This window comes from Parasteatoda tepidariorum, chromosome 2, assembly GCF_043381705.1.
Source record: "Parasteatoda tepidariorum isolate YZ-2023 chromosome 2, CAS_Ptep_4.0, whole genome shotgun sequence".
Classification (NCBI taxonomy): domain Eukaryota; kingdom Metazoa; phylum Arthropoda; class Arachnida; order Araneae; family Theridiidae; genus Parasteatoda; species Parasteatoda tepidariorum.
Genome location: NC_092205.1, coordinates 83161105 through 83187423, shown reverse-complemented (window position 1 = coordinate 83187423; position 26319 = coordinate 83161105). Strand labels below are relative to the sequence as shown.

At 27.8% G+C, this 26319-nt stretch overlaps 1 protein-coding gene across 1 annotated transcript in view; it reads left to right on the top strand.

Moving 5' to 3' along the window:
- Window positions 1–13450: 13450 nt before the first annotated feature.
- The window catches only part of LOC107438770 (dystroglycan 1), a 54955-nt gene continuing 42086 nt past the window's right edge, over window positions 13451–26319 (top strand). Inside the window, exon 1 of the mRNA XM_043044765.2 lies at window positions 13451–13569. The gene's annotated coding sequence lies outside the window, so the exon portion shown is untranslated. The remainder of the gene's footprint in view (window positions 13570–26319) is intronic.

Genomic DNA, 26319 nt, shown 5'->3' with positions numbered 1-26319 from the left:
ATCTTTTTCGTTAATCTTGTTTTAGAACCCAACCTTTTAGAAGACAAGAGAACTCCTGGATCAAGTATTGGAGAAATTTGCCATCGTGGAGGACTTTTTGATGGAACTAACCCGCATTTGCATTACATGGAGAGGAAAACCACAAAAACCTCCCACACAGTCAGTCTGACGGGAAGGGGACTCTAACCTATGATCCGATTACCACTGAGGATATTTTACGTCAGCGCTGTTGTCGGTGCAACTGGAGTGAAAAATTCGTATCCACCCGGGACCCTCATTGCAAAGCGAACTCTCTATCCCCTGTGCCATAACGGCTTCTTATATACTTCTTTTATTAGTTTCGAGGCTATGACCCCCATAAATATCTATATTATAAAATAATAATGTTATGATAGATAAAAATAGCACGCCGTCATCCTTGGAACTGCTCCTTTCATCCCTTCTTTTGCAGAGTGATGAGATTACCTATAGTGTGGCAAACAATCATATAGAAGTGGTTTGTTTTCTTAAGTATGGAGGGGAAAAAAACTGCAGATATCACACCAAAACTAATTTGATATTTCAACAAAGTAAGACGTCCTTCTCTTTTTTGAGATAAAAGTGCGTAACTGCCACCAAAAAAATTTAAAAAAAACTTCTGCTAAATTGATTACTAGGCGTAACTGAATGATGCAAGGAAAAATTTTTGAGATAAAGAAACTCAAGTTATAAATATTTCATTACTAACATTCTCATATTAAAACAATGAATTATTTTTCTAATAATTTGCAATTCTCAACTAAAAGTTTTTTTTTTAATTATGAGAGGCAGGGTTGGGTTTTTGGATGTCAAAATTTGACTTTTGACATGACCCTGTCCAAAAGTTTCAAAAACTGTCAAAATCCGTCAAAAACCTGGAACAAGTTTCTTTTTTGGGGACATTTTATAAGATACTAAATCATGCACAACACTTGCATTATATACTTCCATAATTATGATTTTTATTATATATTTGCATTATTGAAACTATTAATTGGTTTTTCTAATGGTAATCATTAAAACCCTTATTATTATCATTCGGTTTATATTACAGGTAATAAATATGAGTTGTTAATTATTATCAATCTAAATATTGATTTTAATTCTTTTATGTTACAATTTAGGCAGATTTTTCAGATTAGGTAAAATTAAAGTGTTCGCCAATAATGTCTGATCTCAACATATAAATGTTTTTATTAATTCTCATTATTTTTTGTCATTCATTATATTCAGGAGAGCAGAATATGTCTGATCGCGCGAACAAAGCTTTGGATGAAATTCAGAAATCCATGGGGAAATTTTTGGTCCAAAAAAAATTCCGCAGAAATTTTTTGTTAAAAACTGTGTCACTTTTCAAAGTTTTTTCTTGTNTAAATTAATTGCTCAATTTTGGAAAATAGTTCTATGGCATATCGTAACACTGTAAGAACGGTATGGACAGTAGCCCTTTTTTTTCTCGTTTATATTCTAATTTCTCTCATATTAATATTTATATTAAAATATAATTAATTTATAATATAATAAATTTATTGTCATATTACAATCTAAAATAATTTTCAAAAATTGACCATAAAGTAATTCTAGTATGGTAAGCAACATTGATAGTTTTTTTTCTTTAGTTAAATACTGAAGGGCTTGAACCACTGCACATTTTCACTCGCTAGCTTCTAAGCGCATTTCAGATAGCTATGTACAATCTTTTTACGTTAATCTTGCTTTAGAACCCAACCTTTTAGAAGACAAGAGAACTCCTGGATCAAGTATTGGAGAAATTTGCCATCGTGGAGGACTTTTTGATGGAACTAACCCACATTTGCGATATATAGAGAGGAAAACCACAAAAATCTCCCACACAGTCAGCCTGACGGTAAGGGGACTCTAACCTATGATCCGTATACCACTGAGGATATTTTACGTCAGTGCTGTGATCGGTGCAAGTCGGATGAAGAATTCGCATCGACCAGGGACATCAGGACCGGATTAAGCGTACGCGGGGTCCTAGGCCATTCAAATTTTTGGGGCCCTTAGATTAAATTTTTTTTCTCGTATATTTTTTATTTATTCAAATATAAAAGTATTTATATAGCTTTTCATTTAAGAAAACATATTTCAAATAAAAATAAATAATAATAAATTAAATTTTACTTTATTTTGTCAAATTAGAGCTAAAAAATAATCATAACATTTTGAAAAAATTTATGTAAATATGTAAAAAAAATTATGTAAAACATAATGTTATAATTGTGTAATACATTATGTAAAAAAATTATCGTATTTTATTAATATATATTTGAAATTGACTTTTTTTTTTAAAAAAAAATTATTGTTTTTCTTAATTTTTTTTTAATTTATTTTCAAAAATTTTTTTTAAGGGCCCTCTAATCATTGGGGGCCCTAGGCCATGGCCTAATAGATAATCCGGCTCTGAGGGACCCTCATTGCAAGGCGAACGCTCTATACCTTGAGCCATAACGGCTTCTTTCATCTTTTCTTTTTCAAAGTGATGAATTACCCATTCAAAAGGATTGTTTGCCACACATACAAACCACTTCTATATGTGTGGCAAACAATCATATGGAAGTGGTTTGTTTTCTTACGTATGGAGGAAGAAAAAAAACTGCAGATATCACACCAAAACTAATTTGATATTTCAACAAAGTAAGATAAAAGTGCGTAGCTGCCAAGAAAAAATTTAAAAAAACTTCTGCTAAATTGAGTAATAGGCGTAACTGAATGATGCAAGGAAAAATTTTTGACACAAAGAAACTCAAAAACTTATTAATATATCATTAACATTCTCATATTAAAACAAACAATGAATTATTTTTCTAATAATTTGCAATTTTCACGTGTCTCAACTAAAAGTTCTTTTTTAATTATGAGAGGCAAGGGTTGGGTTTTGGATGTCAAAATCTGTTTTTTGACACGATCCTGTCAAAAAGTTTCAAAAACTGTCAAAATCCGTCAAAAACCTGGGACAAGTTTCTTTTTTGGAGACATTTTATAAGATACTAAATCATGCACAACACTTGCATTATATACTTCCATAATTATGATTTATGTTATATATTGCGTATAAAAATTGTCAAAATTATTGAAACTATTAATTGGTTTTTCAAATGGTAATCTTAACACTTTAAGACCCTTATTATAAGCATTCGGTTCATATTACTGGCCAATAAATATGTCAACATATAAATGTTTTTATTGATTCTCAATATTTTTTGTCATTAGTTATATTCAAGGGAGCAGAATATGTCTGACCTCGCGAACAAAGCTTTGGATGAAATTCAGAAAACCATGGGGAAAATTTTTGGTCCAAAAAAAATTCCGCAGAAATTTTTTGTTAAAAAATGTGTCACTTTTCAAAGCTTTTTCTTGTTAAAGAAAACATCTGTCGATTTCTATAATTATTAGTAATTCTTTAAATTACTAAATAGGACCTTAAATTTAATTTATTATATTATTACTATTTCATTATATTTTTATTTTTATTAATTTATAACATATATGCTCATTTATTCAAAAATTGTGCAAAATCAAATAATTTTTTTCTTGTATAAACTTTATTTTAAAAAAAATATTTTGAAAAGTTTTTGTATCGCAAAAAGCTTTCATTTAGTTTTAGATAGGAATGGTAACACATTATTTGCTAATTTTATTTCAATAGCAATGGTGAAAAAAAATAAAGAATGTTCAGTTCTCTTTTTTAGAAGGTTGTTCCTTAATGACACCTTCTAATGCAAAGCTTCCCAAATGGTGTTCGCGGAACCCTAGGGTTTCGTGGAAGAGTTAAAAGGATTTCAGAAATTTCTTGAAATAGTTTTTTAAACCTATAATTATATTTAAATCCAATTAATAAACCATCATTTATTTACAATTTTGACCATCTTTTCAAAATTATTTAACATAAAATGCCACTGAGAGCAAAATGACAAATTTTTTTAAAAATATATATATAAATATGAAAATGTCATGCATTTGTAAAAAAACAAAATAGTATTTTACATTGTGCTTCTCAAATAAAAATAAAAAATTCACTTCCTTAATACAAAAATACTTTTCACTAATAAATATTTTCAATGTTTATAGGTGTTATTTTTGATTTTGATTTTATAGCAGTAGAGAAAAAAGATTTTTTAGCTAGATTTAGCTCCAAGTTCTCAAATTCAGTTGTCGAACATAAAATTGAATTCATAACTATTAATGATAAAACTATGAAAAATTACTCTTTTTAAAAAGTCTACTAGTCAAAATATGGTTTGAATGCTTAATATATTCAGAATTATCTTCATTTACTTTATTTCCAAAGTAAATTCTCCTTCTGCCGGAAGAAGGTTAATTATTTTGGGTTTCAGTAGCCAAAAAAATTGGGAACCAGTGCTCTAATATATAATTATACAAATCAAAGTATTTTCGCAACAAAGCATGGTAGGTTAAGCAGACATGGAAATTAACATTCCACAATTTCGTGGCCAATTTCAAATCTCTGGTAATGTAACTACCATTGCGCATAATGCCGCCTTCACGTAAGATGGTACCCAACTCTTCTGAAGCTGGGCGGTATGTTCCGATGCTTCTAGGTGGGATGTTCAATGTTAAAAAAATGTCCCAGTGCTCTCTTGAAATTTAACAAATCGCTTCTGAGGAAGGTGGTACTAAAAGAATCAAAGTAAATTTGATTGCCGATGGAAACAGATGAATTGAACTTGAAACTTTCGTGTTGCCATCATCACTAGTGATTCGACAGACTTCAAAAACGTTTTTGTTTTCACCTCATTTATTTGTTAATTTAGTGATCCCTAATGTGCACACTTTTTCACATTCATTTTTCACAAAAATTCGAAAATTGTATATGAAACGCAGTCGAAACACCCAGTCAGGTTCTTTTTAGAAAGAAAAAAAAAACGGTTTTTTTTCTTAATTCATTAGGTTTTCTTTAATTCATTAGATTGTCATTAAAGTTTTTTTTTTAGAAAAATATTTTATTTAATGTTATATTGAAAACTTTTTTCAGATAGCAGTGTAAGGTGGGTTCTAATGTCTGCAGCAATATTTATCACAAAGCCAAACGAGGTTTATAAATAAATGATTGGCAAATAAACCATGCAAGCATGAAACCATGTTAAATTTAATTTTGTTAGTTTACGAGCTGTGAGATTCACATTAAGCTTACTTAAGCAACTCCTTTATGTCGAGATTGAATCTATGGATTGAATCTGCCTTTACAAAAAAGGGGTAGAAAAACCTTCTGAAATCGAGGATGAATCATTCTTCGCAAATCAAGAGTAGAAAGTGTTTCCCAAATCAAGAATATATTCCACTTCTCAAATCTTTATTTTGAATTTCATGACCATAGCTGAAACAAGGTTTATTTGAGCAGGTTTGTAAATTTTTTCTAAATGTTTTAAAAGTGAAGGTTGTCCAGGTGATTAGGTTTCCAACCCAAAAAAAATTTCGTATACAAGAGGTTGGGCAAAGCTAAAGTAAAAAAAGACGAAAAACATGGTTTACAGTAAGGACTAAAAAAAAAAATTTATTTATTTTTCGAAAAGTCTTTTGCGTGCTTTTATTCAATATTTTAGTAAACAAACTTTGCATACTAATATTTCTACTGAGTTTAAAGAAGGATTAGTTAGTCTACCCCTTTCTATGCCAAACAAATTAATTGAAAATACAACGTTTGAAGCTTTATCTATTTAGTTTTATTTATTTCGATCTCAATTTATTGTTTCCTAAGGAAACAATCCACACTTTTTCAGAAATGAACTTTTACTTTAACCTTTTATTATTATTATTTTTATTATTTTATTATATTTATTTGTTTTTTCACTTATTATTTGCGCATTAAAATAAGTTTCTTCGCTTAGTAGTTTTAAGCGTTTATTATTCATTTTTAAAAAGAAAGTAACCTACTACAGAAATTTTATTTTCTAATTTTTCAAATTCATTATCATTCTTATTTCAAATTCATTCAATTGTTATTATTCTTATTATTTTATTTCTATTTATTTGTTTTTTCACTTATTATTTGCGCATTAAAATAAGTTTCTTCGGTTAACAGTTTTAAGCGTTTATTATTCAGTTTTAAAAAGAAAATAACCTACTACAGAAATTTTATTTTCCTATTTTACAAATTCATTCTCATTCTAATTTTTCAAATTCATTCAATTGTTATTATTTTTATTATTTTATTTATATTTATTTGCTTTTCCACTTATTATTTGCGCATTAAAATAAGTTTCTTCGGTTAACAATTTTAAGCGTTTATTATTCATTTTTAAAAAGAAAATTACCTACTACAGAAATTTTATTTTCTTATTTTTCAAATTCATATTTCAGAAATATTCTAGAAAAAAAAACATAAAAATTACGTTTTCAGATAACAAGAATTAGTTTCAAAACAGGACTGAGACATTTTTTCCTGTACAGATACAATATCACAAAATGTAATCTAAAATATTCTATTAAACCTTTCGCGTATGGAATACTAATACTTTCGAAAAACCTCATCATTCAAAATCAAATCACCGAAGTAAACCATATTGCATAATTTACGATAGCGCCGAAATTATGAAGAAGATTTTACACGCTTCGACTGCTTCAAACCTAAGATAATAAAATCTGACAAAACTTGTCCATAACAAGATTATACCTTGTCATTTATCGTCTCCCTTAGCACCGGTTAACTGTAACTATGTTTCGCTTCTTCAATTTACTTTAATGAGTTCATGATAATACTTAGATTCTTATATGTATTCAGTTTTAACCCACGTTGGTAGAACTAAATTTTAATTTTTAATAACATGAATGCGAAAACTCGCTGGAAATCAACGAGGTAATGAAAACTAAAGCTGCACAATTTCAAGTTCAATGCAATGATAGAGGCTATACAGTCAGCATTGCGCACCTATCGCCTTTACTTCCAGACAAACTGTTACCCATCGATTGCAAAGAAAACTTCAAGTGCCATCTAGGAATGAACTCTGTTAAAAATAAGGGTGTCTGCAAAGTATAGAAACGATACTATCACGTGTAAATACACGTGTGTAGCACATCCTGTTTTTATTTTTACGATCAGATATGTATTTTGAAAGATATATCCATTTTAAAAAATTTGCATACCATTTCTATTTTACGGTTGGATCGCCAACTGTGAATAGATGTAGGATACTTTAGTCAAATTAGGATACAATGTTTTTGGAAAATCCCAAGCTGCAAGGAAAAATGGGGTTTCGAATTATAATTTTAAAGTTCCCAATCACACTTCAGTTAGTTAGGTTGTTAACATTTAATACATCTTTTGGAAAATATTTGATGTGTGTATTTTTAAAATTTTATTCTTATGCAAATTTCTCAGGATATTTTTCTAGATTTTTGAACATCTTGCATATTTTACTTTTCTGGAGAATACAAATCTTCCTTGAAAAATTGGGATTCCTGCATGCGATTTTTAATTTACTCTATTCTCCCAACCCCCAGGAAATCAGATTGGTATTATTTCAGACATGTTTTGAAAATATGTGTAAGTATTTAAAATGTTATTTAAAATATTATATCCCAAGAAAAAGGTATGATCGAAATTACCAGAAAATTGTAAATTTTAAAGTGTTCCTGGCTCTATGGGAACACCGAAAAGCTCAATGAAACTCTTCGGTAATGATATTTGCAAAATTAACAATGAAATGTTGTTTCATAATTTGTGTAAAAATTTGAAAAATTTGCTAAAGTTTGGAAATTTTATCATGATAACTTAGAGCTCGGCATAAAAAACATTTATTCGGTTGTTTACTAAATGTGTTAATGTATACGGGTATTTTTAAATTTTTAATCCTTAGAAAAACAGGTGTTCTTACATAAGACTTTTAAGTCTTATGTAAGAACCCCTATTAGGTCCTCCTCTTTACCGTCTGATTGTTAGGTTTTCATAATGTATGCATCTTTTAATCCGATGAGTATTTTTAAAGATATTTGACAATTTTCAACTATGTATTTCTTGGGCACCCTGTATATTTTGATATTTAATAGCACTTAATTACACTTAAACGAGTTTAATTTTTACATATTTGCATTTAATTATTTCAATATTTTTTTATTATTATTACAATTTACACTACATTTTCGAATTTAATATTTTAACCCATTTAAATAGAAAATTTACATGCAAAATAAATTTTAAAAAAATAATGCATTTAAAAGCTATTTTTTCTCTTTATGCAAGAATAAATAAGCCATGGTTATAAAATATGAAATAAAGCTCTTAACTATCTTAACTATAATTTATTTGTGTATGAGCCAAATGCAAAATCGATCGTGCGTAAGTTATTCATTTTCTAACTTTAAGAAGAAGTTTTTTTCCCGCTTTTTTTTTCTTTGCTACTCGAACATATTTGTTAACTTCAACTTTAATTATCGTTGCGAATAGAAAAAGATAATTTTTTTTTCACGAAAAAAAATGTTGTTCTGAGAATAAATTTATCCTGAAAAAGAAACTATTCTGAGAATAAGCAATATTTTATAAAATTTTAATATACATGAGAAATAATGTAAAATTGCTCCTTTGCTTTAAATTTTTTCGAAAAATTTGAATCCCCACAAGTTTCTAATAATAATTTTCATGCTGAACATATAGCTTAATTTTCTTTTCTTTATGAAATAAATGGCCTGTTCATTTTGTTGACGGTTTTACGATGCAGCACGCTTTAAAAAAACAATTTAAATATTTCCAACGATTTATAAATAAAATGAAATAAAAAGCAAATAAAATGAAAAATAATAAATAAAAAATCAAAAGAATGAAACAAAAAATAAATAAAATGAAATTAAATGTCTTGTCTCTTTCTGGTTTCTTAACTCTTAAAATCTTAAATTATCAAGAACAAAAAAAAATTATTAAAAAATTTATATCAACATGTACAAAATTTATTTACTATTCATTGATTGATTTTCCTGGACAAAAGCGGCAAAAATAAATAAATAAAAAGAAAAATAAGATTTTTCATTAGCTTTTTCATATATTTGAGAAATATTTATTAATAATTCATAATATTTTCATAAATGCAATGAAAACTGCTAACGCATACTAAAATATCAAAATTAACGAAATCAGAATGAATAATTTATTAGGTGTCAACCCTTTGTCACAGATGGGATACCGGTGTCCCTTTTATATAATTTTCTCTAACGCTCTAATTACAAATAAAAATATATCTTGATATTTTTTAATTACAAAAAACAGTCTAGTTACTAAAAATATCTGCCAGATCCTCGGAACTATATTTTTTCCAAACGTATAAATTTAAAAACGAAAATATAAAATCTAAACAAATTTTTTTTTCATTTATATTCAGAAAATTTATCAATAATTGAAATTTTAGCAACAATTTACAGTTAGTCGTAGATCTAAATAATTGCAAAGAAGTGCAAATTTGAAAAATCATTGTTTGAAAATTAGCCATGTTTGAAAAATTTCCCTTCACCGGTATCCGATTCTATAATTCATAACCATAAATTATGAAAATGCAAAATTATGGATGTAACGACCATTCGCCCGCTGTTCGGTATTCGGCCTCAGCTGTTTGCCTAATATTCGGTTGGCCGAATATTTGGCCAAATAATCGGAAAAGTATTTTTTAGCAAAGTTTTCTGGGAGGTAAATTTGAATTCCTAACATAATACAGAATAATCTTTTTTTTTTCCTTTTTTTTTCTTTTTTTTTTGCTGCAAACTGATCGCTTATAAACAAAATAGCATGTTAATATTTTGGATATTGCTGGCTGGTGTCTCGCTAAGTCTCTCCACTTAAGATAGAATTTTTACTAATATGAAGTTACTTAAATACAACTCCGTATCGTATATTGAATTTATTAAAATAAAATTCTTCCTTATCAACGTCTTTTATTTAACCTAGATTTATTATTTGTTTATGCATTTTATTGTAACAGTTATTATTTTTTTTATGTATATCTGGCAACTTTGTTGCATAATCAGTTTGTGCGCTCAACGTGGCTTCGTACCTTTCCTTGTGTTAAGTAAAAAATAAACAAAATTTTTCTTTGAGAAAGAATATAGAATGCGTCACTTAAGATAGTTCTTATGCAAGGGTTAGGCTTTCTCGAAATAGAATGAAAAGAACAGTTGCTTTTTTATTTTATTTCCAATGAGCTGCACAATCAGTCTTCCCGGTGAACAGACCTAGTGTGTTCTCCAGAAGTGGTATCCACTCAAAGAACAGTTACTAACATAAACAAATGCCTCGTTTCAACAGCCAATCAGGATCCATACCCACAATGCAGTTGCTTGCAATTACCCAATTGTGTTTAACAAACAAGGAAAGTACTTAAAGTTCATAGCCTAAGAGGGATCAATTCCTTTTTTACAGATAGTTTTTTAGTTTGGAAAACATTATACGAAATTTATTTTGGTTAATTTGAAGTAATTATCAAGTTATATTTGAAGTAATTATCAAGTTAGTTATAAATAAATCAAAACTACAATTTCTATTAATTACATTCATAATCAACATCCATAATCAACATCCATAATCAACATCCATAATCATTTCAAAGGTCCTTTATTGCACAAATATCCTGATTGAACTTTAATAATTGATTTTATACGAATCGGTGTCTAGACAACTTTTGTTCGATGAAGTCTTTCTTTTTGAAAGGTTAACAGTCAGGCTATCAGTTTTTAAGTTGGCTTCATATTTTTTCGATTATCTATATTAATATTAATCTAATTAATCTTCGATTATCTAATTAAGTAAAATGTTTCAATGTACCAATTTTTGCAACAACAAAAAAATGCTCATTTAAGTAGAAAATAAACATTTAAGAAACCTGATGGAGTATTCTTTTGATGGTACATAACAATCAAAAAAATGCAATGGATTAATACAATACATACGTACTTCTGTAAAGAATGTAATTTGAAATACACTGTAAAAAATTCCGGATCAACTTATGGCACCTTGTGCGCATAATCTATAAAATCCATATTATCATATATAAAATCCATTTTTACGGTAAAATATTATACTGTAATTCTTACAGCAATACTTATTTACTTAGAGTGATTCAGTGATTTTACGGTAATTATTACTGTAAAATTATGGTATATCAGATTTTTATTCCGTAAAATGATCCCTGACAGCCATAGATTTTACGAAATAAAATTAATTTTACGGTAAAAAGAACCGGCATCCTGAATACCGTTTTTTCATTGAAATTTAATCCGGGATGTTTTACAGTGTATACAGTTTAAATTTGCAGTGAATCAGGTCAATTTTCATATGAGCTACGTGAACAACCAAATGAAGAAAAAAAATTGCTTCAAGAAAAATGGGTTCAAAGCTTCAGTCTAAAATTCGAGTGGTTCGTTATTTTTCCTACTTATATACCTCTGGATCTATCCTTTTAGGATATTATAAAAGTTCCAAACAAACGAAGAAAAAAAAATTTCCGAAATTCTAGAGTAAACTAACCCCCTTAAAGGAACTGACTATTATTAAATTTTTTAACAGCATAGACATATTGAAGTTTTAAAAAAAAATAGTAATTATGTTTCAACGTGAGTCAAAATGCGTTATTTTATTATCAGGCATACATTTTTTAAAAAATGACTGTCGGATACTCAGCAAAAAATTACCGATCAAATTACGGTATAAAGTACCGGTATTTTGGAAGCATCATCCGTAAAATCCATATTACCATAAAATGCTGTACCGCAATTATTACTGTGAAAATTACGTATAAATTGATGTATATCAATATAAACCACGATAATTGCATGAAAAATATAACGAGAAAAATATCATAATCACTATTGAAATAAAATGCCGTTGCATGCCAATACATATAATGGAGAAAATATAATTCAAAGTATCCATACTTAATTTCTATTCAGGATTAACCATTATTATATTGAAAGTAACCATATATTTTTATTGCACTCCCTTGTTTAAGCATAGTATGCCCAAAAATGCTTATTTTATTTTATTTAAAATTTTTACTTTTTCAATAATTTCTATTTTATTGTCTTTTTTCGTAAAAAAAAAATTTGATTTTACTTTATTTTATTTTATTTTATTTTATAACCGTTGTTGAACAACCGACCCAATTTTGAGTTCAAGATTGCCAATGTTCATTTCCGTAGCCTTGTTATTTGGAACCCAATACGGAAGATAAGGGAACTTCTGGATCAAATATTGGAACAAATTTGCCTTCGTGGAGATGGAATTATTCCGCATTTACGTTACATGGAGAGAAAAACCACGAAAACCTCCATCAGTAATCCTTACGGCAAGGGGACTCAAACTCATGATCCTTCAAGCACTGAGGATATTTTACGTCAGCACTGTGCTCTGTGCAAGCCGGGTGCGGAATTCGTATCGACCAGCCATCACTGGGATTCGAACCCGAGGTACCGCATGGGGAAGCGAACGCTCTATCCCTGACCTGTTTAATAAAAATTTGATTTAAAAAATTTGTGTGAAATTCATTTATAAATTGCAAATCTTATGTAAAATTTAGAATCTGTAACATTTTTTATTTTACGTAACTTAGCATTTAAAAATTTGCTTTGATGGCTGCAAAAAATAAAAATTAAATGGGAAATTGTGTATTAAGGTTTATGACTTATAAGTTTAGTAAACAAAATTTAGTAAGCAATTATTTAAAGAATTTTAAAAAAAAAATTATAACGTTAAATGATTGAAAACTTTAACTTTAAAATCTAACTAAACAACAATTAAATATTTCAAATATGTTTGATAAATGTACACGTTAATAACTTGCAAACAATAAGCAAATTTATTTATAAACTATAGCTCTCTCATTTATTCATTTTGCATTCTTTACATTTATTGAACTATCTTTACATTTATCGAACTAGCTGAAATCATCAAATTGTAATAATTTCGTTAATGGCTCAAACTTTACTAGGTGAATTTGTTAATAGACCCTAAATACAAAAATAACATAGATATTTGTTATTGAACTTTGTTTGACAAACATTCTCACGTATGTGTCATGTATGATGCACAAATGTGGTGCAAGAGATTGAATAATTTATCTACGTATTGCGCACTTGATGCCTCAAAATGCCTTAAATTATGATATATGAATTATTTTTTCAAGAATAAAATGAACTGATCATTTTATTCACTTTCCGTTTTCAATTCGAAGAAAAACAATCGATCTGCTGATCAGAAATAAAATTCTAATCTCATTCATTTTTTTAAAGTATATATATATTTCCCTCTGAAGTAAGGTTCCAAATATTTGAAAATATAATCATTGGAACGTGAAAAACGCTATGTGCAAAGCAAAAACATTAGTTAATGACTCTCACAACTTCATGCTGATGCGCGGTATGGATCATTCCCTCATCCAAATCACGTGCTTTCAAGTGTCAGATAGCAGCGACATCCAGCGGCGAGATCACGAATCGAATTCCGCAAAGGCAAAATTGGTCAGCGCATAGAACGGCCGAATTGATTCCCGTTAGGCGAAAACAATTCCATTCTTCACACAGAGTTTGAAAGGAGAGGTAAATATTTTATGAACCATTTTTATCCCGCTTTCTTTACTCTTTAAAAGCTATTATTATCATATCCATTATTTTTTGTTTTCAAGATGCCTTTAGCAGGTAGTTTTTATATTAAAAGAATGTAATTCAAGGAAATAATGATCCATTTCCATGCTTCTATATTATACTTCAACGACGAATGAAATATTAGAAAGAAACAATATTTCTCTACTCTTGTCAGAACTGGGGATTAACAAATAAATATTAAAAAAAGGGCGAGAAAGTGAAATTGATCAATGATTTTTATGAATGAGAATGTCAGATAGTGAAGATGGTTTGATTTGTACGTTACTCGCTAGGGTGCGTTGAAAAGTAGTAATTTTAATGGCATCATAAAGCACAAAGAAAAGCTACACGAGTCATTAAATAAATATATTTTAATGATATTATACAGCATAAAATATTAATAGTTAGAATAGTCAAATAAATTACTTGTAAATAATTTCAATCATAAAGTATAATATANTATATATATATTTAAATGTTTTTTGAAATCATAAAAAGTACCAATATAAAAAATATATGTTATAAATTATTGATATTAAAGAACATAAAGAGAAAACACTAATAACGCAATATATAAATATATATAAAATAATTAGACTCATAAGGTTAATAAATAGCAATGTGAACACATGAAATACATGTTTATATGCAATAAGAAATTGGAAAGAAAAAATGGTAATACTAATAAATAAATAAATAATCATTAAATAAATCATGTAACACATAAAATTTTAATATTATAAAGCATAAGAAAAATAATAATAATCCAAAATATAAATATGTATTATTGGCCTCATAAATAAAGCATAAAAATTAGTAGTATGAACTTATGAAATATATGCTTGAATGACAGTAAAAATCAAAAAGAAATAATTATTATACAAGCAGTTAAATTAATAATCTTAAAATTAATTCAAGAAATCTATATATTTATAATATTATGGAGCATAAAGAAAACAAAATGATTTTTATGGTACTTTATAACTGATTTTACTATTATTTAATATTAAATGGTATTTTAAGACATTATGACGAGTAAATTAAAATATTTAAAAAAAACAAAATTGCATTTTATTTAATATGATTAGGCATGAAATATATTTGGAACAAATCTAATTAACGATGCGTGTGATTAAAGGTCAGATAAAACATCTATTCTTTAGAATAGTTTTTTTTCCATCAAATATTTATTTTATTTTATTTTTTGAGTTAAAGAGCTATTTTATCATTTAAATAAAGAAAATTTAATTTAAATATTAATTTAATTGAATTTATTAATTTTAATTTAAATAATTTTATTTATGGATATTCTTATGGGGAAAAAGGAAATCTTAAGAACCCTATTTGCCCTTCTTCTTTCTTTTACATATTTAATTAATTTAAGGGTAAAATAAAATAAAAATGAAATATTTAGTTTAATTTCATCGTGCATAAAAGAGAAAAGCAAAGCAACTAATCATACAAATGAAATATATAATTTAATTACATCATAAATGATAAAAACAATTTCCACACGAGTAATGAAATAAATGATAAATCTAATGGCAATATAAGTAATAAATTTATCTGTATATATAGATAGATAATTTAAATATATACTTAATGCTTCCAGTGGGAGGGTAAGAATAATTAAAATCGATAAGTGATACTGTTTTATTAGAAAATACGTTTTTAAATTTTAAACTACCTTAATTATTTGATCTGACTAGTTTGTATGGTGGTCAAGTCGCTGACCATTCGTTAAGAAGGTTCGGGTTTTGAATCACGTTAAGAGGCATGGATGTTTTTTTTTTCCTCCCTCTTTCTCTCTTTCTACTATCTGTCCTTGATAGAGCAACGTTGGTCCTACTAGTATGGTGCTCCTGGAAGAGTTTAAATCTAATTTATTTTTTTTTTTAAAATCATGATTACGACATTAAAACAAAAGTTTTACTAACTATTAAAGTTGAAGTCTAATTTATAGGTCTTGATGCATCTTAATTTATTTAAAAATACTTGAGAAAAGAATTTAAAAATTTTCTGCAAACGATTTAAAAATTCTACATTTTTGTAACCGTTTTCTTATTGTGTAAACATTTGTTTTGAGTAATAAATTATGCATGAAATTTCATTTCCATTCTTGAATAATTTTACTCGTTATAATATGTTATATGTAAAAGGTTTATTTCTCACATGCTTGAAAAAAGCAAATTTTATCCATATTTTTATATTCAACAAATAGTAATAACAAGTTACATTTATCCATCTAGTGAGTTTATTCCACGATACGACTTAAAGCAGACATGACCCCCTCTCTTGAAAGCAACTAAATACACATGTTAAACTAGCAGGTATACAATTTTATGATGATAAATGTAGAAATATTGGTTAAATTTATTTCTTATAATTTTTATGAGTTTTAAAATTGTTAACGATCGAATAAAAAGAACAATTAGAATTATGAACAGGCCTTTTTATGTCAACTCTTGAAATAAAGAAAAAAATTTACTAAGTTTTAAATGTTTGTGAAACTGTAAAATAATAGTTTAAATTGTAAAATTTAGTTATGCTGGAAACAATTGCAAATTTTAAATTGATAATCTGGGAGATTTCGAGCACAATGTAATTGCAATTAAATTAAAGCTTACTATTAAATTTTGTTGAGAGTAGTACTATTCATCTATTATTATTTATGCGGCTATTACTTTGAAGCATGATGTTGAACTTATGACAATTGGGTATAATATTAAAAAAACACAACTACTTCCACTTAGTAGGAATAACATTTACCATGACGCAATGCTAAATTCTATGCCACTATCCACATAAATGCCACTATCCACATAAATCAATTATTAATCAAAAATCGAATATCAATTACTTTTCTTTATAATGCAAGAAAATCTGGCGAGCAGCTATTTAAACGATCAAGCACTTCGTTTGTTTATTTGTCGCTTGAAGTTAGGCTCGCAGAAAATGCCGTTCATGGGTTAAATTTAGTAGGAATAACACAACCTGTGACGTAGGCGATAGTATACCCAATTGTATACTTTTAAATAAAAAGTAGAGTTAAAATTAACGCCCAATATTTGTTTGGTGAACTGAAATGATTATGTTAACCCGACAGTTAAATATCATCTAGTAAAGTAAAGCTGCGTGAGCTATAAGCCATTATCGGGGATCGAACTCCAGTCTTTTTCAATAACAGTTCAGTGCCATAATCACTGAGCCACATCGGCTCTAAATATCATCTGAGTTAGGTAATATGATCTTGTTTTTGATGTAATTGTTACTCTGATAAAATGGATTCAAAAAGAAAATCAATAGCTTTTTAAATGATGTTGTTTTTTAAAATATAAAGTTTAATGAAATATATTAAAACATATTATAATAGTAATATATTAGAATTAAAAAGAGCAAGTTTTCCGAAAAAAGTATTTTCTAGTTAATTGTTTAATGTCTACTTTTGATGATGTTTTATTTTCCTTGAGTCTCAAAACACATAAAAAGAGTAAGAAAAAAAGATAAACAAATAAATAAAGTAGCTTTTCCTTCGCAAAAATACCAAACACCAATCAGAAAAGAGAGCTGTCTTAGTTTTCAGAAAATCAATAACGTATCTTTTGACCCTATGGTTTTTCTAGCTCTACAGTGAATGAGTTTCGGATATTTGAAAAAGTTATTTTCTTTTCTATTGCTGAATTTTATTTTAATGGTTGAATAAACATAAAAAGTTTATTTTAGAAGTTATTAAAAAAAAATTTTTTTTAATAGAGTAAGGCACAGTATTTTTATTTCATTTTATTAAATCATATTAAATGAGACATTTCATGTTTTAATAAAACGTATAGTTTTTATTCAATTTCTTTGTTTAGTATATCATGTACCATAAAAGCAATCATTATAATAGAACAATTATAATTTTCATTTAAGAATGAATGCAAATATTATATTATTCTCAAACCGTATTAAATGTAATAGTGTTTCTTTACATATTGAAAAAAATTAATCGATAAATTTATTTGTATTTCATTATTTTTATGTACTTTTATGTATCGACACTATTCATTATTTTTATGTATTATTACTTGCTTTTGATTGGTTTTCTATTTATCATTATATAAATTTCTTATTTTATTTTTATGCATAATTCTTTATAAAAATGTAACATATGACTTTTTCTTCCACCGAAAAACACACTTATTTTCTACCTTTTTAAAAGAACATTACTCAAAAATGTTTTTTCCAATAGAGAATGCAATCTCGATCCCGCGGAATCGGGATCAAGAGAGATCCCACACCGCTGCCTGCGGCACTAGCCCCAAGGGATTAGACCTAAATCTAGCAGGTTTGAAATTCAGCAGTTAAAAGAATTCGTCTGTTTTAAAATGCTGAAGGTCTTTTACAGATATCTGGATCACATATCTTTCAATTCCCCCCTCCCTGTCCATGCATATAAACTGTTCTTTTTTTCTTCTTCTTTTTTTTGTAACTCAAGTATTCAATCTTTTATTAAAAAAGGGAACACCATATGTGAGTGAGAAAACTATTTAGAAAATTTTCTTTCTAAATTAAGCTCTGCAGAATAACGCAAAAACATTTTTAAAAAAAAAAGAAGATTATTTTTGGTTTCGTATTATATAAAGCAAGATGGAACAATCTTTTAATATACTAGAACAATTCCTTAAATTGAAAGACATTCCGAGGAAAAAGTATGGACTAAACTACCGGAATATGGTAACATTTACCGCGTTTCTGACTTTATTGGAAAACCAAAAAGCTCGGTTTTTACCCAAGCGCTTTGGTAAGGATTTTGGTATAATTATCAATAAAATACTGTTTTATAATATGAGTTAAAATTCGGTAACCGTTGTAAAATTTTAATATTTTTTTCATAATACCTTAGAGAATGGCATAAAAACCGTTAAATTTACTTCTCAGTTTCGTATTTTTTTACTAAATTTGCGGTAATAAGAACTATAATTGTGAAGACAAGAATTTTTGCTAAACTATTACTATATGTACTGAAAAATTACCAAAGAAATAGTTTAAATGTTGGTATAATTTGGTTTTTGTTCCCAGAATTATGTTGTTTTTTTTTACCGGAAATATCATTACCACACCGCAACGTAATCTCAGAAGAATTTTTTTTTCGTGTATAAACAAAAAGGTTTGATTGATATCAAGTTGACAGTAATTGTTTCTGAAGAAGAATTCGATTAAGTTTCTGTGTTTGCAAACACACTGATGGAGGTCTTTGCCAACTCAACAAAAGTTGAGGTGATAATGATGTTTCTGTGAAACGAAATTGGTGGTTAAAAGACAGATTTCAAGTGAAAGTTTAAAATTTTTCACTTGAAACTCGCATTCAGCATAAAAGACATGCTACGTGTAGCGTTTAGTAGTATCTGCATAACCATAGACATAGTCTACATAATCATAGACAGAGTCTGCGTAATCTGCATCCCGATGATCTGGGAATGAACTCTTACAGTGTTTTTTAACCCTTTGACTACTAACGGGACTCATTTGTCCCAACAAATGTTTATAAAATTACTAATGGACATATGTATCCCCCCATTAAGTACGGCCGGGACATATATGTCCCTGCCTTTAAATTGATAACCACTTGTCAGAAAAATCCCAAATACTAAATTTGCTTACTTGTGACCTATTTTGTCCTTTTGAATAATAAACGGGACAAAAAAAATCATTTTTTAAAATTCGTAGTCAAAGGGTTAAATCTCTCAAGTGCAACGAAGTGAAAGAGAATATTTAAAAAATCTGCCGGCGTGTATGAGACGGGACAGAAAAATACGTCGTCAAAATCGTCAACGCATTACACTGTAAAAAATACCAGATCAAATTACGTTATAAAAAGTACCATCACTTTGGCTGCATGTACCGTCAAATATTATACCCTAGTTTTTACAGTAATATTCATTTAATTAGAGTGATTCAATGATTTTACAGTAGTTATTACTGTAAAAACTACAGATATCTGATTTTCTTTTTCTCTGAGGATGCCGGTACTTTTTACTGTACTTTGATAGGGAATTTTTTACGGTATAAGCATGGATATGAAAAAAGAGAGATTGAAGATTTGGGACAAAAGATATCATTAAAAGAGGAACTGAAGTGAACCACACGGCACAGCATGATTCCCTCAGAGTTCTGTGCAAAAAAATATGATGAAAAAGTAGTAGTCTCTAAAATCAACAAAGAAATTAATTTTGTAGAAGAAGGTGGATCTCGCGTAAGAATAATCGAAGCTGTCTGTAGATAATTAACTAACAAGCAATGGACCAACAACAGTCAGAAAGAACCTTTTCATCGAGTTCCGCCACTAAAATTCGATTACGACTAGGAGATGACTCATTGGATTCGTCATATTGGATTACGTTATTATTTCTTTACCATTAAAGAAATAATTGTAATTGCAATACATTTTAAGAAAATAATTTTTATAAGTCTCTTGATATTAAAATCTTTACTAAATATTAATATGTCATATTATTTACAAGCTCTCTGTTCTTCCATACTTCTCTCTCCTGTCAGTTTATTTTAAATATAATTCGATTATATTAGTTGAAAAGTTTAAAATATAATATTAATTGAGAAATAATTATATGATTACCTGATTAAAACTTCATTGCTTTACAAAATATAAACACACGGAAGATGATTCTTCATTGACCTTAAAATATATATACACACGGAAGATAACAGTCGACAAGTTTCAAGCGCTTAAATAGGCGCTCATTTTCAGGGCATGATGGACGTAAATGTGAAGAAACAAAAGTGATTTGAAATAAAAAACGTTAAGTCGCGAAGAAAAAATGGAAAAATAAAGGTGAGAAAACGAAGCTAGAAAAACCACAGTAGTCGAAAAAGAAAAAGAGATAAAAAACAGAACAAGAAAAACGATAGTGGCCGAGAAGGGCTAAACAGGGTAAGATGCATTTCCACGGGCCATGGAGAGGTAGGGAAGAATACCGTTAATAAGAAAGAAGAATGCCGTTAATAAGGGAATGAGCATTCATATGATTAAAACGGGAGTCTTAGGCATCAAGATGAGTTGATGTGACTGGGTATTTATGCCCATGATTCCAACAATGAGTAGCAATTGATGATTTATCAAATTCTCGTTAATGGACACGTTTATCTCGTTTCTTAAGTCTAAATTTAATAATAACAATATCAATTTAAAATTTTTATTTAAGTCTTTATTTAATAATTCCATTATATTAAATGAAAACATAATATTAATTGGAAATATCATTCTGCTAAATTAACTCTATGTCTGAATCGAATGCTTAGTTGAGACTTGTTAGCGGGATTGTGGGATCCCACGGTATTAGTAAATCCTAATCCTGAAATCCCGTAAAGCAGTGCGGGGTTGCATTTTCTTGCTTTCAATATAAGTGGCTAGCAACGATTTCGGACTTTTATTTGTTTACAAAACGTGTAATTGGTTTAGGTTGTTTTTGTTACATTTGTAATATAAATCAACGCTAAATCTAGATTAATACAAGCAATTATATTAATCTAGATTTTTTTCACTATTATCAAACTCTTAAATCAAAGGTATTATTACGAAAGTCAATCACAGATTTGCTAATTTTACAAGTTTTCAAAAATCGATTAAATTGTCATTAATCAATAAATCTTCTAAAATACAATTTTTTTATTTAAAATACCAAACTTTTCTTGTTTAAAAACGTTTTTTTTTTCGTACCATAAAAATCTGATACGAGTCAACTGAACTGAAGGAGTAAATCTGAAAATATAAAATATTTTATGAGAACAAATTAGTCTTAAAAACACTTTTACAAGGAGAGAAAGCGTTTTTAAGATTGATCTGACAGCAGTTGAGGTCAAAGTTCAAAAGAATTAAGTTATTATCTTTTCAATCTGACATCTAGGTAGATAGTCTCTCTTAAGCAAGCAAGCTGTTAAAATTTTTCTTGTGATTTTAGATGCAATATAAATGCAAAATTCCAAGTGAAAGAAAAATTTAATTCCAATGGCACGATTTCCGAGTAGTCTATAGCCACGATTTTGTATTCGACAGCTGTTTAAAACTTATATTTTACAAAATATGGTATGTTATGACAGAAAAATGTAATGTTTTTACTTCTTTGCAAAGATTATTTTACCTAGAGCTATAATTAACAATCAAAATATCTACTCTCTAATTTTTAAGGAAATAAAACTTTTCATCTATAAAAGAGCATTAACATAACAGTCGCTAAACACATGTGGATGAAGGCTGCTATCATAGAGCCAGCTGTTTCGTTGGGCTATCTCTGTTATTTTGTAGTGATTGACTGACTGCAATTGCTATTTATTGATTATTTAGTATACTTCATAATAAGTAAAAATCGCCATTTCGCCTTTGAGTTTATTCAAGTTCGAACAAATTTCCTGTAAAAGAAAACACTGCCTTAGTAGTTATCAACGTAAATCATGGATATCAAAGAGATGTTTATAGTGTTTTAGTTTTTACTAATAAAATTTAAAACAGTGTTTAATCAGCGCTATGCAGCTATATTTATATATTTCGCTATAACATAGTTCGCGGACATATTATCTACCGACTACTAGTTGCCTTCCATGAGCTAGCCTGCATTGTTAGAGCAGTTACACAACGAAAAGAGGCATATTGAGGCTAATATTTTCAAACTTTTTCGAGCTGTACAATAAAATGCTATTATATCTGATTTATTAAAACATGTTAAGAGTAAATTAAGTCGATAACAAAATAGTGATCTCGTTTATAGTTGGACGATGCAAATCTTAATGCCTTTCAATGTATTTTCTGTGAATGGTATTGATTTTTAATCTGCATTTTATTCTTGGAAATCATGCTCATAATATACTGAGAAAAAAAGTATGATCAAATCTACCAGAATATGGTAACACTTACCTCTTTTCTGGCAGTATGAGAATACCATTAAGTTCACTAATTATTTAACAATGCTTGGTAAATGATTTTGGTAAAATTAGCAATGAAATATAGATTTATAATATGGGATAAAATTTAGCAAAAGTGGTAAAATTTGGCAATTTTATCATGATATCTTAGAACATGGCATAAATAACATTTATTCGGTTATATTTATTTTTTGGTTTTGTATTTTTTACTAAATGTGCAATAATAAAAACAATATTTTTGAAAAAGCAAAATTTTTGGTAAACCATTACCATATGAACGGAAAATTGCCAAATTAATGGTTTAAATATCGCGTATTTTGGTTTCTATTACCAAAATTATGAGTTTATTACCAGAAATGTCACTTCCATAAAGTACGGTAGTTTTAGGAGAATTCTTCTCCATGAATNAAAGAGATGTTTATAGTGTTTTAGTTTTTACTAATAAAATTTAAAACAGTGTTTAATCAGCGCTATGCAGCTATATTTATATATTTCGCTATAACATAGTTCGCGGACATATTATCTACCGACTACTAGTTGCCTTCCATGAGCTAGCCTGCATTGTTAGAGCAGTTACACAACGAAAAGAGGCATATTGAGGCTAATATTTTCAAACTTTTTCGAGCTGTACAATAAAATGCTATTATATCTGATTTATTAAAACATGTTAAGAGTAAATTAAGTCGATAACAAAATAGTGATCTCGTTTATAGTTGGACGATGCAAATCTTAATGCCTTTCAATGTATTTTCTGTGAATGGTATTGATTTTTAATCTGCATTTTAATCTTGGAAATCATGCTCCTAATATACTGAGAAAAAAAGTATGATCAAATCTACCAGAATATGGTAACATTTACCTCTTTTCTGGCAGTATGGGAATACCATTAAGCTCGCTAATTTTTTCCAATGCTTGGTAAATGATTTTGGTAAAATTAACAATGAAATATAGATTTATAATATGGGATAAAATTTAGCAAAAGTGGTAAAATTTAGCAATTTTATCATATCTTAGCATGGCATAAAAATCATTTATTCGTTTATATTTATTTTTTGATTTTGTATTTTTTACTGAATGTGTAGTAGTAAAAATATTTTTTTTGAAAAGCAGAATTTTTGGTAAACCGTTATCATACGAACGGAAAAATTACCAAATTAATGGTTTAAATATCGCATATTTTGATTTTTATAACCAGAATTATGAGTTTATTATCAGAAATGTCATTTCCATAAAGTACGGTAGTTTTAGGAGAATTTTTCTCCATTTATTATAATAAAATTTTGTAAAAGGTTTTTTTTTTTTTAAAAAATAGCACAGAAGTAAGCTAATTTTTTAAAGAAATTTAACTATTGCGTATGTTAGTAAGCGGATTTATAAATTAGTAAATATTTTAAAGTTGTTAAAATGAAAAAGATACCCTTATATTAAAGTGATAATGATTTTTAAATGATTGAAATGATTTTTAATGATTTTTTATTATTAAAGTGATAATGAACTATTAAATCTATGATTTACAATATTATTTGAGAGAGAAAATGAGGCATATTAAGTTTAAGACAAAACTTTATTAAATTTGTTTTAAGTAGTATATTATAAAATCTCAATTTCCAAATTTAATAATACAATGGAAACTTATTTTATTTTTATAAACGAATAGTTTTAAATTTTCTAAATTAAAAAATCCTAAGTAGATTTAAAACTTTTCTGAAAGGCACTTTTTATCCTACTTAAAAAAATAAAATCTTCTTGATTTAATGTTTTTTATAACCTTTCAACTAATTTCATTAAATTTTTGTAATGAAATTTGTTTTTAAAATTCCTTCATAACAAAATAATAATGATTTTTTTATACAATATAAGAGTTTCTCATTATAAATTTTATATTTGAGTTTCAAATAAGGATTATGTATTGATCACAATAATGAGAATTATATCCACTCCTTAACTAAACTAAATTCAGTGGTGCGACAGCTCATAGAGGGCCAAGGCCTACTGTGGCCATCTCAATTTTCTTGACCTTGGGCTCTGGGATGCAGGGGCAGATGTTCGGGTCAGGAGGTCAGCCGAGCGCGGAACCCTCAGTATTTAGTTCCCAAGCATGCTTGGTACTCATTTATCGACCCACTGAAAGGATGAAAGGCTGAGTCAACCTTGCCCAGTCCGAGGATCGAACCAGGGACCTGTGGCACTACAGCGCGAAGCGCTACCGCTCAGCCACCGATCCATTCCTATTATCAAATATATTTTCCATCTACAATAATCAGATAAATATTTTTGAAAAAAAAATGGTCCTAAAGGAAATTAGTGATTTTAATACAAATCTGACGTACTATGATTTTGCGTGATTTTTTAAATGGATTCGTATATTATATATACAATTTGCACACAGTTCCGTAAGCAAATTTTTGATAAATGTTTCATTATAAAGCAAAACTCATGTTTAAAACCATGAGTAGAAATAAATAAAACCGTAAAAAAAAATTTCTTTCTAAATCTTTTCAACCATAAATAAGATAGCAAAGTATTTTATTCATCTTGCAACTTTTTAAACTTTCTTTTTTAAAACCAAATTATATAGCATAAATCCACAAAACGTAATTAAATATTCACGCTTATCCCTTTTTTTTCTGTCTGCTTTTATAATAATAAAGTTAACTACTTCTTAAATTTTAAATTATTTAGTCATTTGTTGCAATAGTTAAGAGTTTAAAACAAATAGATTTAAATCTTTATAATTAAAATAACTTTTATTCTGATAATAACTAAAATTATATTATTTCATCTATTCAACGAACTTTCGTCATCAAATGGCATTTTTTACATTTAAATTATATATAAAAAGGCGATAAAGATAACAGTTAATTTTAAAACATAATTATTTAAAATAATGCAATATCTACATTAATTAAATTTAAAAACATTTATAATATATATTTATACGCAAAAGTTTTTCACCAAATATTATACAATAAATATTTCTTTTAATACATTTTTTCCGTTTTATCATCTCAAAATATTAATATTTCATGAACCTCTATTTTTCCAGAATAAAAATAATATATGTATAGTTTTTTATCCGTCTGCACACCTGGCTGACAGATGGTCTAGACAAGAAAGAAAAAGATAACAAAAGAACTATGAGTTAATATAAATGTCGATAAAAAGTTCGATTTTTTTGTTATACTTAAAATAGCAATTTTTTATTTCAGTATCTTGAAGTATATTATTTCCAGCTCAAAAAATAAATTTCTCCAAGGATATTGTAGTTTAATTTACCATTGATTGAATATTTTATGTAGTTGCCATTTTAGCCGTTTTGTCATTTTAGTTTCTCATCTACTTAGATTTATTTTTTTTTTCAATGATACAAAATTAGTTTTTGTCATTAATGTAACATTTGTCTCGTTAAAATAAAATTATCTTTGTTTTTTTGCCTAAAATGAGTACTGCAAAGAAAAATTGTCTTTTCAAAAAGGTTTACTATTTACCATTTTACCGAAGAAATCAACGATCAGTTTTATTGTTTGCCTCATATGAGTGATACAAAAAGAGCAAATTTCTTATTAAAAAAAAGATTTCCTTTCTTTCTAAAACGATTTATTCTTTATTACTTTAATAAGGAAATCTGTAATTTAAATCAAATAAATAAAATTTGTTTTGTTCTTTTGCCTGGAATGATTGCTACAAAAAAAGCAAATGTTTTTTTTATAAGAAAATATATATTTTCTTTCTAAAACGATTTACTATTTTGTTTTAATGAAGAAATCTGTAATTTAAATCAAATGAATC